Here is a 19,275-nt window from a genome sequence, read left to right on the forward strand (position 1 = left end):
ATCTTTCAAGTATGCGCTCTCCCTAGGCCAGCCGTAGACTGTCAGGATAAATGCCTGCACTGGAGAAAGGACATTTACTTTTACATATTTAGGTGAACTGTCCCTTTCTACGCAGGTCGCACAGAATGAGAGTGCAGTCAGGGACAACACCCCAGAGCTGTGAGATAGGGGAAATTGGGACAGTCTTCATTGGATCCCTCCTAACATTGTCTTGTTGGTGGTAGACCCACTTGACTTACTCTGCACTTGCCCTTGCTAGAGGTAGTTATACAGGTTTTGGGGCAATGGCTTCTCATTCTAAGTAAGTAAAGGATAGCATGTACACACAGCTTTACATTAGAGCATTGTCAGGGTTGACTGCCTCTATCAAATAAAAATAACTTGCCGCCCAATAGGCAATTGGGTCTTCAAGCAATACCCTGATCACGGCTGGGGATGTTAAAAGAAATCACATATTTTGGAGAATACAACCATTTAATCTTGAATTTTTATATCACACATTCACAGGAGGTGACTTTCCTAAGTCTAGTCACCCATTCACCTAGGTCAGGAGCTGTAGGTTTCCCCCAAATGTTGCTTTATACAAATCGGTGCACAGTCTAAATATCGAGTTTTTAATATTGAATGGACAGGATATCGAGTCAGAAATATCGAGAAGTAAGTAATATCGAGGTAAGTAATATCGAATAAAAAATATATATATATCGAAGTTAAAAATATCGAATTCTTAATATCGAATGTTTAAAATATCGTATTGTTTGTGAGGTAAAAAATATCGAAAAATAAAATATAGAGTGTTAGAATATCGAAAGACATAATATAGAGTGTTAGAATATCGATGTATTAAATAAAGACTGTTAATAATATCGAAAAATGTATTTTTTTGTTTTTTTAAGTAAATAGAAATTAAATTATAATGAAATTTGTGCTTTTTTTATTAAATTCTTTTTTTAAAGTATAATAAATTTTAGGAGCGGGATGTGGGTTTATAGGGGAATAGGGTGGGAAGTGTTTTAAAAAAAATATATATATATATATATACAAATTTTAAATTGTAATAAAATATTCTAAATTTGATAACTTATTTTAAATATGTTTAGAAAATGTATTATACATTTTAGGAGCAGGATGTGGGTTTATAGGGGAATAGGGTGGGGAGTGTTTTGAAATATATATATAAAATTAAAATTTAAACATTTTGTAAATTTAAAAAAAAATTGTTTAAATATTTAGAAAATGTATATTAAATTTTAGGAGTTGGATGTTGGCTTTTAGGGGAATAGGGTGAGGAGTGTTTAAGGATTTAATATTTGAATTAACATTTTCAAATTAATTTACAAAATATTTAAAAAAAATTAAATATTTTTTATAAAATGGTATAATAATTTTTTACAATGGGATGTGATTTTTTATGGGAATGGGGTGTGTTTATTTTAAAATAATTAAAAATATATTTAAATTTTTGGGTATATTTTCAAAATTTAAATTTTAATACATTTATATAAAATATATTTAAAAATCATGATTGGTATGTTGGATTTAAGGTGAATAGTGTTGTGAGAATGTAAAAATGTTAATGTCTAAATTTATTGCAAATAATTTGTAAAAATTTGTTTTCAAATTTCAAATTTGAAATTAAAATTTAAAAAATATGTGATTTAGATGTGATATTTTTTATAAATTGGGGCTGATTTTTTACCAAATTAAAAAAAATTGTTATTTGTAAATTATAAATTTAAATTTATTTTATTTGTTTGTAGTTGTGTTTTGTTATGTATATTTATGGGTGTATAGGGTGTGTATTAATTAAAAAAAATTAAATTTAAATTTAAAATTGTATTTGAATGTTTGGAATGGGAAATTTAAAATTAAAAATTTTGTTTTTGAATTAAATATAAATTATGTTTAAGTTTATTTGGTTATGCTAAGTTTAAATAATAGATAATGTTTGTGTTATATTTTTATTTGAAATCAAATATTTTTTTTTTTAAATATTACATTTTAAAAAATATTAGTATACATTTTAATATAAAAAAATGTAAACAATATTCATAATATTTTTTTTAGTGGAATTATTAATAATTTGTGTTTAGTATGTTTAACTTTGACTGTTTTTATATTTGTTTGAGTGATGATATTAAATTATATAGGTTTACTGTGCAGCACCTTCCCTTACTTGATACATGGTAATGTGGGAATAGTAAATTAAATGAGTTTAGTGTCCAGCACCTTTTTTGACTTTATACTTGGTGGAGTGGGAATAGTAAATTGTATGAGCTTAGGGGTCAATTAGGATGGCGGGCGGATTGCCCCTGCCTGGCTGGCGGTAGCCACCGCCAGCCTGGCGGGGGCATTCCACCCGCCATCCTTCCCTGTATTCCCCCCCGCCATATTAGAATGGCGGGGGGACCACGGCGGAGCAAAACACCGCCCGCCACTTTTTCGCCCCGGTCGCATTGCGGCCGGGGCGGAAAATGATTAATATGGTGGCGGTGTCAAGCAGACACCGCCAGCCATATTACAATGGCAAGAGTGCAATGCCTTTCCGCGGCGTCAATGCCGCCACGGAAAGGCAGGCGGTGTTCACTCTGGGGGCCCCCTGTGGGCCCCCAGAGTGAAGGCCCAAGGGGGGTGGCACACGGGGGGGTACCTGTGGTACCCCCTGCATTTGCATAATCAAAGCAGCAGGCACCGCGCGGTGCCTGCCGCTTTGATTATGTAAATGATGCAAAGCATTTTTAGTATTGTGGCAGGCGGAGCAGAGAGCCCCGCCCGCCACAATACTATAAATACAGGATGTGCCCGCCACTGTGGCAGGCACATCCTAATGGTGCGTGCGGGACCCCTGCCCTTAGGGCGGGCGGTCCAGATTTCCAATAGGATCCATCCTAATGAGCCCCTTAGTGTCCAACACATTCCCTGAGTTAATACTTGGTGGAGTGGGAATAGTAAATTGTATGGGTTTAGTGTCCAGCACCTTCCCTGACTTTATACTTGGTGAAGTGGGAATAGTAAATTGTATGGGTTTAGTGTCCACAACCTTCCCTTATTTTATACTTGGTGGAGTGGGAATAGTAAATTAAATGGGTTTAGTGTCGAGCACCTTCCCTGACTTTATACTTGGTGGAGTGGGAATAGTAAATTGTATGGGTTTAGTGTCCAGCACCTTTTTTGACTTTATACTTGGTGGAGTGGGAATAGTAAATTGTATGAGCTTAGGGGTCAATTAGGATGGCGGGCGGATTGCCCCTGCCAGGCTGGCGGTAGCCACCGCCAGCCTGGCGGGGGCATTCCACCCGCCATCCTTCCCTGTATTCCCCCCCGCCATATTAGAATGGCGGGGGGACCACGGCGGATCAAAACACCGCCCGCCACTTTTTCGCCCCGGTCGCATTGCGGCCGGGGCGGAAAATGATTAATATGGTGGCGGTGTCAAGCAGACACCGCCAGCCATATTACAATGGCAAGAGTGCAATGCCTTTCCGCGGCGTCAATGCCGCCACGGAAAGGCAGGCGGTGTTCACTCTGGGGGCCCCCTGTGGGCCCCCAGAGTGAAGGCCCAAGGGGGGTGGCACACGGGGGGGTACCTGTGGACCCCCTGCATTTGCATAATCAAAGCAGCAGGCACCGCGCGGTGCCTGCCGCTTTGATTATGTAAATGATGCAAAGCATTTTTAGTATTGTGGCGGGCGGAGCAGAGAGCCCCGCCCGCCACAATACTATAAATGCAGGATGTGCCCGCCACTGTGGCGGGCACATCCTAATGGTGCGTGCGGGACCCCCGCCCTTAGGGCGGGCGGTCCAGATTTCCGATAGGATCCATTCTAATGAGCCCCTTAGTGTCCAGCACATTCCCTGAGTTAATACTTGGTGGAGTGGGAATAGTAAATTGTATGGGTTTAGTGTCCAGCACCTTCCCTGACTTTATACTTGGTGAAGTGGGAATAGTAAATTGTATGGGTTTAGTGTCCACAACCTTCCCTTATTTTATACTTGGTGGAGTGGGAATAGTAAATTAAATGGGTTTAGTGTCGAGCACCTTCCCTGACTTTATACTTGGTGGAGTGGGAATAGTAAATTGTATGGGTTTAGTGTCCAGCACCTTCCCTGAGTTAATACTTGGTGGAGTGGGAATAGTAAATTGAATGGATTTAGTGTCCGGCACCTTCTCTGACTTTATACTTGGTGGAGTGGGAATAGTAAATTGTGTGGGTTTAGTGTCCAGCACCTTCCCTGAGTTAATACTTGGTGGAGTGGGTATAGTAAATTAAATGGGTTTAGTGTCCAACACCTTCCCTGACTTTATACTTGGTGGTGTGGGAATAGTACATTTTATGGATTGACATTATAGTATTATTTAAGATTATATGTAATGATATTATGCTTATTTAAATATAAAATATATAGTAAAAATTCAAAAAATATATAAATAATTATTATAATTGATAATAAGACAAATTCTAATAATTAGACTGCAACAGTTTTTAATGATGGTATTATGTTCAAAAGAGTATTATAAAATCGGAAAATAAATGTATTGATATTTTTCAATGGTAAGTACGCATTTTTATTTGGATGATATATAGTTTAACAACATATTTATATTATTGTCAGTTCTTTATTGGTGAAAAATATTTTTTATCAAAATACATATTTTTCATACATTCATTTTAAACAAATAAATTTTTTTATTCAGTGTACATTTTTTACTTTTTTTTCACAATTTTTCTTGGAAACAAAGATTTTTTTTCAAATACATATAGAACTAAAATATGTAATATTTTTTAATACAGTGTTTGTATATTCACAATTTTTTTAAAGAAAACATAATATATATCATCAAAAATAAGTAGGTATTGTTCACATTGAGATATGATTGACAATTTATCTTAAATAAATTAAGATTATTAATATATACAATATTAATAATATTAATTTGTACGGAGGTAACATTTTATTCCATAGGTTATATTTTTTAAAAATTATTTGTACAAATAAACAGTAAATTATACTGACATGTATTAAATTGTTCCATATTTATACAGTAATATAAGTATTTTTTGTAAAGTAAATGTTTGCTACATTAATAATAAGTAACTGAAAATAACATTTAGGACACTGTTAGTAATTTTTATAACATTGTTATATTTTTAGATAATTAAAAAAAATACAATAGTTTGATAATATTGATTTAAACATGTATTAAATGTATTTAGAATGTTATTTAATGTTAATATGAATGGGACTATTTGTGTGTTAGGGACTATTTTGTAACCGCGTAATGTTATTTTGTGTTATATCGGCGTGGTAGAGCGCGCGGTTGGATGCTGTTTCGCGTGTGGAAGGGTAAGTTTCATTTTAAGTATATTATTTTAGTTAGATATATTTTTTGAGTGTTTGTGGAGTATGTATGGGTTTTCTAGTGTTGTGTAGTTGTAGGATGTGTGTGTTTTAGGCGGTAGTTACGGTTTTTGTCTTGGTTCCGGTTTCTCGTTTTGGGCTTACTATGTTGAGGTAGGAATAGGATTAGAAATGTTGATAAAATTATATGTGTAATGTTTAATAATGTTTGTAAATGTATGTTTGGGTGTATTGTGTGTGGGTGGGTATGTTTATTTTCTCTTTTTAAGGTGCTTCGCGTGGATCTCGTTTTTGGGAGAAGATTGCGTTTTTTTATAGTAAGAAGTGTGTAGATTATTATTTAATCATTTTTAAACACACTTTCTTATTTTTTCGCGTTTTCAAGGAGCGTTTTTTTCTTTTTTACATTTTTCGGGTTTTTATGGTTTATCGTTGCATCGGATTTGGAGAGTAATCGTCATGGATGTGCTTGTTTTTGGGTTCCTTTGGATAGTTTGGATCGTTTACTCATATGGAAGGATTTCTTTCATTCCAAAGGTTTGTCTTCAGCAACAAAGTGAGTAAGTTTTCTTTCTTTATTTTTTGGGTGGGATTGTTTATGTAATTATTAAAGTTTTTTAGATTATATGTTTGAAATTGTAAGAAAACTGTTCAGATATATTTCTATAAAATCATATAAAATATATTTGACAATTTTGTTACAGTTTCTAGCATATATTTTAGGCATATATTTTATGTGTATTATTTGTTATGTATAGGTATTTTTAGATGTGTTTAAAGAATTTTGTTTTGTGATCATAGAAAGATATGGTAGGCCTCTGGTTGTTGGGTATAGGGTAACTTGTTCTTGTAAGGTGTTGTACTTTTTTTTGTTTGTTTACTTAGCTTAGGGCCAATTAGTGTAACAGATTGTTCCATTCGGAGTTGTTGGTAACTTTGCTCCTTTTATAATGATTGGAGTAGTTTATGGAGTGTTGGGGTAGTTCTGCCTGTACTTGCTAGGAAAGCATTGTGCTATTCTTCGACTGCGTTGTTACTTTTAGCCTGTTTATTTAGTGCACTTAGGTAGACGTTCCACCAGGGAATTTGGAATTTGAGTTGCCTTCTGTGTCCTGATCTGTGTAGTCTTCCAACCCATGTGTCTTCGTAGTAATCTAAGAGAGGGCTTAGTGTAGTTTAATTTTTTTTATAGTAGGGGCTGTCTATTAATAGGTTGTAATGTTCTGCTATGTCTGTAACAGGAACGTAGGCTATTGCAATTAGTTTTTTTATCTGGTAGGCAAAAGTGCTGTCATTGCATTATTGGGAGCTTAGGTTAGTTGTTTTATATGTTTCCATATACATTGGTTAAAATGGTAGTAGCAACCTTGGATTGCTGTGTGAGGGTATGTTTTTAGGATTGTGTTTATCATTGCTTTTTCAAAGTCAATGATAATTTTTTGTGGGAAGTAATTATTGGTGTGTTCTTTTATTTTATTTAGTAGCTCCATATAGGTTGTTTGCTGTTTGTTGGGTAGGAGGGTATATATGAAAGAAATATTGCAGTTTTGATAGTGTCCATGGATGGTGTATAATTGGTAGAAAGGTTTTGGGCATACGGAAAATGTACCATCCATCATCCATGTTTCGCATTGTTGTAATTTCAACATATTGGGGGTCATTAGGAGACCGGGACCGCCCACCATAAGGGCGGGGGTCCCGTAGGGGGAATTAGGATGTGCCCTACATGTATATCATTGTGGCGGGCGGTGCACTCAGCACCGCCTGCCGCAATGAGAAACATGTCAGCACGCATTTGCATATGCAAAGCGGCAGGCACCGCGCGGTGCCTGCCGCCTTGCATATGCAAATGTGGGGGGGTACCATAGGTACCCCCCATGTCCCCCTCCACCTCTGCCATCACCTAGGGGCCCCACAGGGGGCCCCCGCATCAATCGCCGCCTGCTTTTCGGTGGCGGCATTGCCGCCGCGGAAAGGCCCCTACATTTTGCCATTGTAATATAGCTGGGGGTGTCCATTGGACACCGCCACAATATTAATCTATCAGCGGTGGGCGGTCTTTCCATCCGCCGCTGTCCCCTCCGCCATCCTAATCTGGCGGGGGGAATCAGGACATGGATGTCGGGTGGATTGCCTCCGCCAGGCCGGCGGTGGCCACCACCAGCCTGGCGGACGCAATCCGCCCGACATCATAATGACCCCTTTAGTCTGCTGTAGCAAACATTATTATTCTTTTTTCTGGACATGCATTATCGTATAGGATGAAAGGTTCGTTACTGTGAGTGATTTGTAGTTCAGGATGAATTTGGACTTCGTGAAAGGTTTTTGGGGTAGGGGGAGTAGCTGTAGGTAATCTTTTTTGTCTAGCTATTGTCCTTTTTAGTGAATCGATGGAAGGTAGATGGCTTGAAGAATGTTGCGGGAGTGTTTTTTAGTGTTCTTTAAGGATAGTTGTGGTAGGGAGGTCTGTGCTAGTACTAGCTTCTTTTAGTGAGTCTAGCATTTGTCTAATTTCTATTTCTGTCACGTTAGGATGGTGGTTATGTTCAGTAGTATTGGTTACAGTTGTTTCCTGTGTTATAGCGCGACCATAACATTTGTTACTATAATATTTGCTGCATTTCCAAAACACTTTCAATTCATGTTGTTTTTCCTGAGTATATGTATAGCCCATATAACATAAAAGCATTTTGCCCTTTTGTGAGGTAATACATTTTGCTCCTTCTGTCATTTTTCTTTCTTCTTTCTATAGTAAATAAATGGTACATGGAGATTTTTAGTATTGTTTGTAACTTAATTAATTGCAATTATCACATTTTCTCTGTAAATGTACCTGTTTCTTTGTTCTTTGGAGGGCTGTGCTGTCTGTTTGGATGGTTTGCTTCTCTTTATTTTGTTGATTGTTCTGTTGGGAAAAGAAAATGTGATTTATTGTATTTGTTCAGGTTCGTATTATTGGATGGTTTCCCATAAGGAAGTTTTTTTGCTTGTTTTAGAGTTAAAGTTGTCTCAGTTTTTTTAGTTTATATACTTACTTTTGTGTAATAGTTGATATAGTTGTTTTAGGTTTTTTCGGTAACTTTGATGTATCTGTAAGGAATGGAAAACGGAAAGAAAAGATATAGTTATTGATGTTTAAATGTATATTTTTAGTTTTCAGTTCTAAGTTGAGTAGGTATTATAAAGTGGTGGTACTTACTTTTCTTTGGTGTAGTTTTTTTTTTTAATCTAGCAGGTTTCTCTTTTGCTGGAAATGTAGCAGAGTTTCCTCTCCTTCAAGTTTTGTGGCGCAAAGTGTTATTTATTTCCTTGTTTGCTTTCCTTTTATAGTGTTCCTGTAATGTGTTGGTTGTTTTTATTGGTTGGCTTAATTGTTTGTTGTTTTGTATTGGTTGTTTGCGAGTTTTTGATGTTTTTTTGGCAGTATTGTTGTTTTAATGGAGGATTTCAAGTACGTTTATATTGTTTCGTGGAGCATTTTTATCTTAAATTTTATATAAAAATCTAATTTGTATTGTGAGTTATATCATGTTTTATGTATATATATATGATGTGAATGTATTACGTTTTAGAAATGTCAAAATATTCAAATTATTTGATGTTTATGAAGTAAGTTAATATAGTATGTATTTTTTATTTATTTATATTGTTTTATGTTTATCGTTATCATCATGTTTTCGTTAATTATTATGTTTTTTATGAGGTTTACAGAAGTCGATATGATGGTTTTCTATATTTTAGTGGTCGATATTTTTGTATTCGATATTTAGTCGTAGGTCTTTTTATTTGTTGAGAGTCGATATTTAGTCATTGGAAATGTTTTTCTTACGATAATGTTGTAGTCGATATTTTTTTGTTGCGATATTGTGGAGTCGATATTTGTGTAGTTTATTGTTAAAGTATTGGGAGTCGATATTTTGTAGTCGATAATTTTACTTCGATATTTTAGGTAATCGATATTCGGTCAGTCGATATTGTTTCAGTGATCCATAAAAATCTTGGCCACAGATAGACCTGTTGCCATCTACTGCTTTCTATGGTTGGAAACATGCACAATATCAGTCATTACATGGAGAACAGCTAATTGTGGTGAGGGGGTTATCTTGAGGCCAAATAGTTGCGTACGGCATACCAATAACTTGTCAAGTTTGGGCATTCCCGGAGTATACGTAATAAATTGCAAGCTGAATTACCACATATCCAGCAGTCTGAGTAGAGGAAAAGTCCTGACCTGTGCAATTTAAGGGGTGTCCAATAACCATTCCATAATAGTTTAAAGAACAAGAAAGAAATCATGTGTGGAGAGTATGGAGACACAGTTTTCTTCTGAGTACTCAGTTTCTAGAGTGTTCTGCCCGAATAATCTAGTCCTTGGCCGGTTCTGTCTAGTAAAAAGGTAATCAAAGAGTTCTCCTTACAAAGCTGAAGCCACATCTCTGTAAACATCCCATTTCTTGAGGTAGCCGAGAATAGTCGATGTTGACTCTCCAATCCACTTACATGAAGGAGGGTCAATTTGCAGAAAGGGGAGAATCCACAAACGCAGGGGCATATTTATAACATAGTCACAAAGTGCAGCTCAGCAAGTCACCTTGTTGTGCAGTGCTGCGTGACAGTGAAAGGGAAAGAATGCGCCACATTTAAAGGAATACAGCTCATTCCTGCTTTTCTCCCTGCCCTGGCCCTGTTTTGGCTGACTAGCGCCTTTGCAGCCCTCTTGCACCATGGTGCAAGGGTGCCTGTGTTGCATTCAGGGTTGTTTTTGTGCAGGAATCCTGCACAAAAGCAAGGCTGAGAGGGATATTCCTCTTTCTATGTGTGCTTCAGAATGCAGCACACATAGAAAGAGAAAGTAATGAGGAGAAATCCCCTCATTACTTCTCCCCTGAGAAGGCGTACCTTTTTGGCACATTCCCAGGTCTACCACTTTTGGTAAATCTGGGAATGCATCAAAAACCATGGGAGTTGGTGGGAACACCTACACAATGCCCATGGAATGCTTTCTCAGGGCAGACTAATGCAACACAGCAATTTGCGCTGCCGCGTGTTACTGCTAATTTATGAAGACACTCAGGGCCAGGCAAGGTGGCCCTGCCTGGCTTCATAAATCACATTTTGGACTTGTGTTGTGCTTGCATCACATTGTGTGGTACAAGCACGACACACCCCCTTTCATAAATATTCCCCTCAATGTACTTAGCCAAGGCCAATAAAGACACATGTGCTACCTAATTGACCAGGCTTCTCCAGTTCTCAGTTTTGCAGATATATTGAAATTCAGCCATAGCTCCACCGCTGAGGCGTAGGAGAACCGCCCCACTGCTATTTGAGAAGTGGAAATATAAAAAATAAAATGATAATTACACAATGTTATTATCATTTTATTTTTCTGAGGCACTTTCACGGGCTGGGCTGTTGTCACAGCCAGCGGGGGAGGAGTGGTTGGGGCACTTAAGTACGCATGATGGTTTGGTCAGCCGTCTTGCGCTGGCCAAACAGTAGTGCATACTTAGCATGTTCTCCACTGCACTGTAATGCACAGCCTGGGTGGAGAACATGCACATGCTCTCACTCCCTGTCTGAGCGCCAAACCACAGCGCTCAGACCAATCACAACACTGCTGTCATGCTGGTATACGAATGGACCAGGAGCAGATGGTGCAGGTAAGCGTTTTGAGTCGGGCGTGGGGACGACGATGAGGGAAAATAACATAAAAAAAGAAAATCACTTACCTTGCCCATGCCGCATTGCCGACTTGGTTATGCGGCAAGCGCAAGGTAAGTGGTTTTCTTTTTTTGAATGTAATTTTCCCTCCTCCTCGTCTGTCAACTCCCCCCCAACACTGTGCTTGCCTGCACCGGCCGCTCCTGAAAAGGACCACCTATATGAGTGAGAAAGAAATCAAGCAAAATGTCTAAAACAAAAAAAAGAGCAGTGACTATGCAATAAAAGAAATCTTCTAACAATGTGCACTGCAAACTGCAAAATGTAAAAGTCTTTAAAGACTAAAATGCCTAATTGTCTAAACCAAAAATGTCTAGTGACTAGCTGTCTCTAAATAACAAGCAGCACTTCTTCCTCATTACATAACATTTCCAACTAATTTATAATGTTCTAGACAAAGAAAACACAAAGATTAATGTCATGACATTAAGGGGTCGATTCCGATTCGGTAAAAAAAACGTCCGTATGATTTGTATCCGGAGCCCTCTCCGTACGAATCTTACCCGTCCGTCCGAGTCGCGTAGTATGATCCGTATTCCGTGAATCCGTCTGAATCGTCGCGATCTGTACGTATTGCAAGGCTGAAACCGTGAACCGTACGACTCGTACACATGCCGTACGACTCGTCCACATGCCGTACGACCCGACGAGTACGATCCGGACCGGGGTATGATGACGCGATTCGTACGGTCCACGTCGGGTAAGGGCGAGTCGTACGGAAAAGCACACATACACACCGTACGGTCCGTACACCCCAGGATCGCAGGGGTACGCACCATACCCCTGCGATCATGGGGTGTATGAGCCGTACCCCATGTACGATGGGTGTACGAGCCGTACCCCATGTACGATGGGTGTACGAGCCATACCCCATGTACGATGGGTGTACGAGCCGTACCCCATGTACGATGGGTGTACGGCTCGTACACCGATCGTACATGGGGTAGGGGGTACGGCTCGTACACCCATCGTACATGGGGTATGGCTCATACACCCATCGTACATGGGGTACGGCTCGTACACCCCATGATCGCAGGGGTACGGTGTGTACCCCTGCGATCATGGGGGGTACGCACCGTACCCGGGGGGGCCGTTCTGTACCTGTTTCGGCGCGCACTCTGCTTTTACTGCTGTTTTCAGCTCCCGTAGAAAAAGGGTCGTAAGGTGCGTACCCAACACGTATCGTACTTGCTGGGTCATAAAAAACAGCCGCGAACCGTACAGATGTCGCGTACAGCGGGTTTCGAGGGAGAATTGTACGAAGATTAGAGTCGTACGGTTTCTGTACGACTCGTAAGGAGTACGGATCCTGGTAGGAATCGTACTTCGACGTACGTACGGGGGACATTGAAGGGTACGATTCGTATGGGAAAAACGCTCCGAACGGCTATTTGGAGCGGTTTTTCCCGAATCGGAATCGACCCCTAAGTAGAAAGATGGTACTAAAACGTTACTTACACAGCAAACCAATCTGACTGCTAATTTCCAAAACACCTACTTGCAAATAATTTTAACCTTCAAACCGTTTCAAATACATCTCCTCGGTTAAGTAAGCTAGAGAAATTATACTTTTGCACATTCAGAGACAGACAATGGCTGCAACAATATTTCAAAGATTTTCTGACAAGCAAATTATAAAATGTACTTGTTCACAACATTTAAACAAGACAGCTCATAAATATTCACAAAGGGATTTTGCCACCAGAGCATTACTTTTTCTGGTGTTGTGGTGGCGCAATGCCCTGCACCATATTTCCAAATCTTCATTAAGCCACTCGTCGAGGCGTAATGGTGCTCTGTAAATGGATCACTGATAGAATATCGACAACACTAATATCCAGCTACAGAAATATCGGGGCACAAATATCATTGTCAAAAGTATTGACCTCCTATCTTCCTATGGTAAGTACAAAAATATTGAAAATAAAATATCGTTGTTAAAAATATCTAAGTACAAAATATTGTTTTTTAATATGTATAAAACATAATGTAAAATAAATTAATAATACATTTCTAAAATGTAATATATATATATATTTCCATAAAATAATGAATAAAGAATCATTTTAATTAATTATAAAGGGCCCAATTAGGATGGCGGGCGGATCGCCCACGTCGGGCCGGCGGTAGCCACCGCTGGCCCGGTGGGGCAATCCGCCCGCCATCCTCTTAGCAAAGACCCCCGCCATATTACAATGGCTTGGGGGGTCCGCGTCGGACCCAAAGACCGTCCGCCGCTTTTCTACCTGGTCGACAAGTCTACCGGGCGGAAAGTGTTTAATATGGTGGCGGTGTCTGTTAGACACCGCCAGATTGATGAACGTATGCAGTTTACACATAAGATACACCAAAATTGCATCCATTTTCTTGATGTTCGGATATTAGTCAAAATGACCACTATCAGACAACAATATTCCGCAAAGAGACTGACAGAAACAGCATTTTACATTTTCAGAGTTTTCACAGACCGAATCTCAAATGTAACCTTCCATACTCACAATTTCTTAGAGTTAAGAAAATTGTTTCTGATCGTATTGAAAGCGACAATCAAATCAAAGAAATGATGACAAGATTTGAGAAACGCGAGTACCCGCCACAAGTGTTACAGAAAGCATTAGAAAGATGCAACAACCAAAAACGTGAAGATCTACTAAAGTCAAGCCCAAAACCACCACAGAACCGTATGGTGATCACCTCAAAGTACTCCACAATGAGTGCCCAATACAAGAGAATTAGCATGAAACATTGGCCAATACTCACAGCTGAACCTGACTTTCACCACATTTATGCCCAACCACCTATGTTTGCCCATACCAGAGGAGCTAATCTAAAAGACATGTTAACTAAACCTGATCAGGTCCTACCAACAACGTGTTACAAATGCTTACAACCCTGTTTAAACTGCAGTAACTGCAACAATGTTATTCGTGGAGCCACGATGAACCATCCTATGAAAGGAACACCTATCAAACTTCGTTTAAATGCCACTTGCAATTCAACTAATGTCATCTACTTGATCAAATGCCCTTGTGGCCTTTGTTATGTATAGAAAACATCACGAAAAATAAGAATTCGTATCCTGGAACACAAAAGCAACATCCGCTTAAAGAATGCTAAATCGGCTTTGGCAGCACATTTCACCAATCAGAAACATAACATCTCTCAACTGCGATTTTTAATATTGGAGACAGTTGAAAAGAAAGAAGGAACTGATTTCAATGACAGGCTCTTACAAAGAGAGAACTTTTGGATCTGCTATCTTGACACGATGCATCCTAACGGGCTTAACGATAGGATGGAATTCCTTTGTTATCTACAATAGATTTCATTTACTTGTTTACAATGCTTTATACTAGACATGATGATGACTTTATTTGACTAGTTTTCGTTTTGTGCATTAACTTTATTAGACATTTTGTAGTATATATGCATGGTTATTACATACTGTTCTTTTACTCTTTCTTTCACTTTTCTCGCACTCCACATGAACAACGTGATTAACTTGTATTCTCAATTCACCTTTATAAGATGGCCACCATGAATACGCGATCACGTGATTAGACGTGTCCGTCGTCTAGTTTACGCACTCCCGAGCATTTTCTAAACATAAATGGCCGCCGCCACGAACATACACCGTGTTTGAATCTCTCCCGTCCGGAACACAGCTATTGGAAAACAGGCCGGTTCGTGCTTGTGTAATTTTGCGCAATGATCTGGCATATAACACTTATGCAACGCATAGTCGATACTTATACTTATTCACGGCTTTTGCCTTCTGCACCGTAGATTTCGTATAGCATTGGAACAGATCAGCAAATTCCGACTTCGCGGTCATTGGCGCAGTCGAAACTTTAACAGTAAGACACCTCTGTTTTATCTCTCTCACATGGGCCATGTACAGTTTGTCATCATTCATCACCAGAGAGCCTCATTCATACTAACATCGTATCTTCATGATTTGATTCACATGACTATTTATCCATAGGCGCACGTCCACATACACAATTAACAACCACCCACTATTATGTTTCGGTTTAGAATTGTCTTTCCTTTGCTTCTTTTTCTTTGATATTAAGTACCCACACTGTCCTTTTTGAGACTCTTTTTTCTAAAGACCTAAAACCATGGTTGAATATGTTGTATAGAGTAATGGAAATAGCACATTTCTTTTTGGTTGTACCCACAGAGAGGCCCCTGAAGAATGGCACACTGATGCCAGAAATGCATTGGGAACGTTTTGGAATGTTTTGAATTCAGGATGAATTAATATCAATGTATGGATTTATTTATCATTTGAAGATATGGAAGATAACAATTAAAATATGCATTCAAATTTCTGATTTTGAACTTTCCATTTATGCAACTTAAAGAAACAAAATAGAAGTCTTTTTTGGCTCCAACGCTGTGCCCTAAGGGACATCCCCTAATAAGGGGGTGCTTCAAGTTAAGTACTAAATCCCACATAAAATGTTATTACAAGTACAAAACTCTAGATCTAAACTAAAAAAGAAATGGCTTTATTGATGCTTTTTCAAGCTTTCTTTTGGTACTATTGAACTGGTGTAGACTAGGCACCTTGAACATTTGCTGTTTTTGTGTGCCTCTTTTTCCAAATTTTCAACATATAAGTAAGTATTATTTAGCATCACAAGGGCTTGAATGAACCGAAAAGGGGTAATAAGGTCCAAAATGCCCGAAAATATATCTTCATCAGAGCCCACAAATCCTTAAAAGTCATCGGCTAGGAGAGGCTGAATGAGAGAATGGATTTCCCCATGTGAATTGATGCAGATAGTGGCTATAAAACTGACAATTGAGGCACACCAATTGTTATGGCAGCCGGAGGGGATTGTTTTGTGTCCCATGCTAGAGAAAAGTAGAGCTATGATAGATATTAGGAGAACCGCTAGGAGTATTTCTAGTGTTGGAAATGCATGCTCCTGAAGGAGGCGCCAAGTGGGGGTGGCCTGCCTCTTCCTGTCAGTGACGGGTGTAGGACAGGACCGCCCTTGGCCTGGCCTTCTCATGGGTGTGGCCTGCGCGCATCCCATGCAGCGGGGCTTTACTGGCACTTGAAGGTGTAGCAGGCTCCTCCCCAGTCAGGGGTTATGGGACTCGTAGTCCCCAAAGATAATGGTAGTTCCCAGCAACATTGTTTAACCCCCAGAACAGCAGGACTGCGCTGTGGCTTTTTATAGGTCTTGAAGGTGTAGTAGGATCGGCCGCTGTCAGGGATTATGGGACTCGCAGCCCCTGATGATAATGGCAGCTCCCAGCAACAGTGTTTAGTGTTAAATGTGAACCTCAACTTTTAACCTGTGGTTTTCCAACCTTTTGAGGTACGGGGTTTCATGTTGTAGTTTGAAGTTTAATTAATTGACAAGAAAATTGTTGGAGCTTGTAGCTAGTACCTATTTCTTGGTAAGCCTAACTTAATATTTTTTTCCTCTCATTTGTAAATGTATATACATGATGTCAAAAAAGACATCTCAAATGACAACTCATATCCCCTCAACATTGATGTCATTGCTGATATGAATGGTGTCCATAGCAAATAAACACTCTGTTACAAAGTGCTTTAGCTCAAAGCATGATAAATGAATATTATATATGTTTTTCAATTGGGTTCTACACTAATTGTGAAATAGTTTTGAAATAGAAATCACTATTGCTCTATTGAAGGGACTGTAATTCGAAGTCTGACTTTCAACCTGCTGCTGAATTTTAGGGAAAGTGACACAGAGGTCAGAGCTTGTTTTGGTCACTGCCAATGAGAACTGGGTCTGCATGGGGCTTTGGGAAGGGCTTAGCCTCACACTTATTCACTTGTGGGTTATGTTCTTTTTGAGGCTCGGCACAGTGGCTGACATGATGATAGGAGCTAGGTTCACCCACTTCTGTGTGCCACCAAAGACAATGATTAGTGAGTTTTTCCCTTACAGGACCTTGGGGCAGGATCCAGCTGAAAACTAAGACCTCCAATCAATCCCTGCTTTGCGTGTCCGAAGGCATTGTGCCGTAGGCTATGTCCACAAGGAGGCCCTGCAGTCAAACCTGCTCTACATAGCTAGGCAGCCTGTTTTAGCGTCAGCGCAGACGATGATGACAGCAGTGCCATACCTTTGTAGATATAACTCTGCGCTGTGTTTTCTCCTTTGCGCAACACAGAACAACAACTTTGGTTGCTGTGCTGCATTGCACAACTTTCTAATAAGTCTGCCCTTATTAAGCAAGAGTTCGCTAAACATGCATAGGAGCAGAATTATTGTTTTGTGGTGCAATTCAAAGCAGCAAGCAAAGTTGCTATGCAGGGGGAAGAAAGCAGTGCAGAGCCATGTCTATTAAGAAATTGGCCTGCTGCTTCTCTCACCACCTGCCTTGGCTCTCAATCATGCTGCCTAGCACTCCACACAACCTTTTCAGCATGATGTAGAAATGTGTGTCTCATGTCTAGCATAGGTTATGTATGGAAACCCTAACTTTCCAGTACAAAATCCTAAACCTAGACAAACTGTATTTCTCCGCAAGTAACACCCCTTTGATGCAAAGCAGTGTAAAGAAGAGCAAAGTGCTATTTGTGATGTAAAAAGCACCTTTGAATCACACAATTCGTAACAAGAATATGCACCTATTTGAGTCACTTCCATGACTTAGCATGGCACAAACCCTTAACAAATCTGCTCCCTACATGTCTGTCACATTTCATGCAGCTCCAACTAATGGTGCCATATTTATTTACAAATCAAAAAATTTCGGTCACTAAACTTCTCTGACTTTGGCCCCCCACACTTTGTTGCATCTACACAAAAGTTGAGATTCCTATGCTGGGCTTAATTTTTTTTTAACTGGCTCCTAAATTGTGAACATATTCATGACATAGTGCAAAGTTATTAGCAAGTGAATGTTTTTAGTTCCCCTTCCTGAGACCATATAGACGAATTTTCACATACCTAGAGAAAACTCAACATGTTAAATGTCTGCCATTCTTTGTGAGGGTTGTCAAATGGTGCCAACGTTTTTAGGAAATGTACACTTTTTTTGCTGCCCCTTCTCTTTTGATGGATCTGCGCAAAATTGAAAATACCAGGAGTTATATAAACATGCAAAGTGTCTGCTAAAAGTCGTGAATATATGTGCCAGACAGTGCTAAAGCTATAAGCAAACCAAAATAGCCTTTTCAACTGTCAAGGTCAAAGGTATTACACTTTTAAACCCTGCCTGGTCCCTTAGTTTAATGCTAATTTCTAAAAAGTTCTAAACTGATTCACCCCAAACCACCAAAAGCATGCATTCAGAGTAAATTCCTTTTCATACCAAGTTTGATGTAATTGAGTTCAGTGAATTTTGTAGTAACAGAGGGCCCCATTAGGATTGCGGGCTGATGGCCCACTATCACTCCCGCCATATTACTATGGCGAGGGATTCCAGGTGGACGGTAAGACCGTCTGCTGCTTAACCGCCGGTCGGATATGCGACCGGGTGGAAAAGGGCCTGAATATGGTGGCGGTGCCTTGCAGGCACCGCCAGCCTTATTGTGATGTGGCATATTTCATGCCTTTCCATGGTGGAAAGGCATGCAGGCCCCCGGGTGGGGGGGTGGGGGGCTGCACTTGAGGGGGTACCTAAGGTACCCCCTCAACATTGGCATGGACAAGGTGCCTGTCACGCTGTGCATGTCAATGCACAACGGCCATTCACAGCATTGTGGTGGGCAGTGCTGTGAGCACCACCCGCCACAATGTTGTGAATGCGGGTTGCCACCGCCACCGTGGCGGTGGCATCCTAATTAATGGTGCGGGACCGCCGCACCACTGCTGGCCGGTCCCGGCACCGCTAGGGTGGCGGGCAGGCAGCCTAATGGGGCCCAGAGTGTAAAACGTCCTATGGAAGCTAAAATGGGAAAATCCTCTTTTTATATCTCCTTTTTTTAGATATTCTCCTTGGGAGGGGCCCGCACGAAATCTGACTTGCCAAAACTTAGAGTTAGGGCAGAAACCGTGTTCTGACCCCTATCACTGGAATTGGGGGTTGTCTTTCAGCAGGTTTAGCCCTTGCCAAATCTGTTTGTTCCCAGGCATAATTCAATACTAACCTTTATGAACTTTTTTTTTTCTGTAGTTTTATATAGCACAAACTTGACCCGAAGGTATCAGGTATCAGAGCGCTTTGCATGAGCTCCAGTTGCGTTAC

This window comes from Lissotriton helveticus, chromosome 4_1, assembly GCF_964261635.1.
Source record: "Lissotriton helveticus chromosome 4_1, aLisHel1.1, whole genome shotgun sequence".
Taxonomy (NCBI): domain Eukaryota; kingdom Metazoa; phylum Chordata; class Amphibia; order Caudata; family Salamandridae; genus Lissotriton; species Lissotriton helveticus.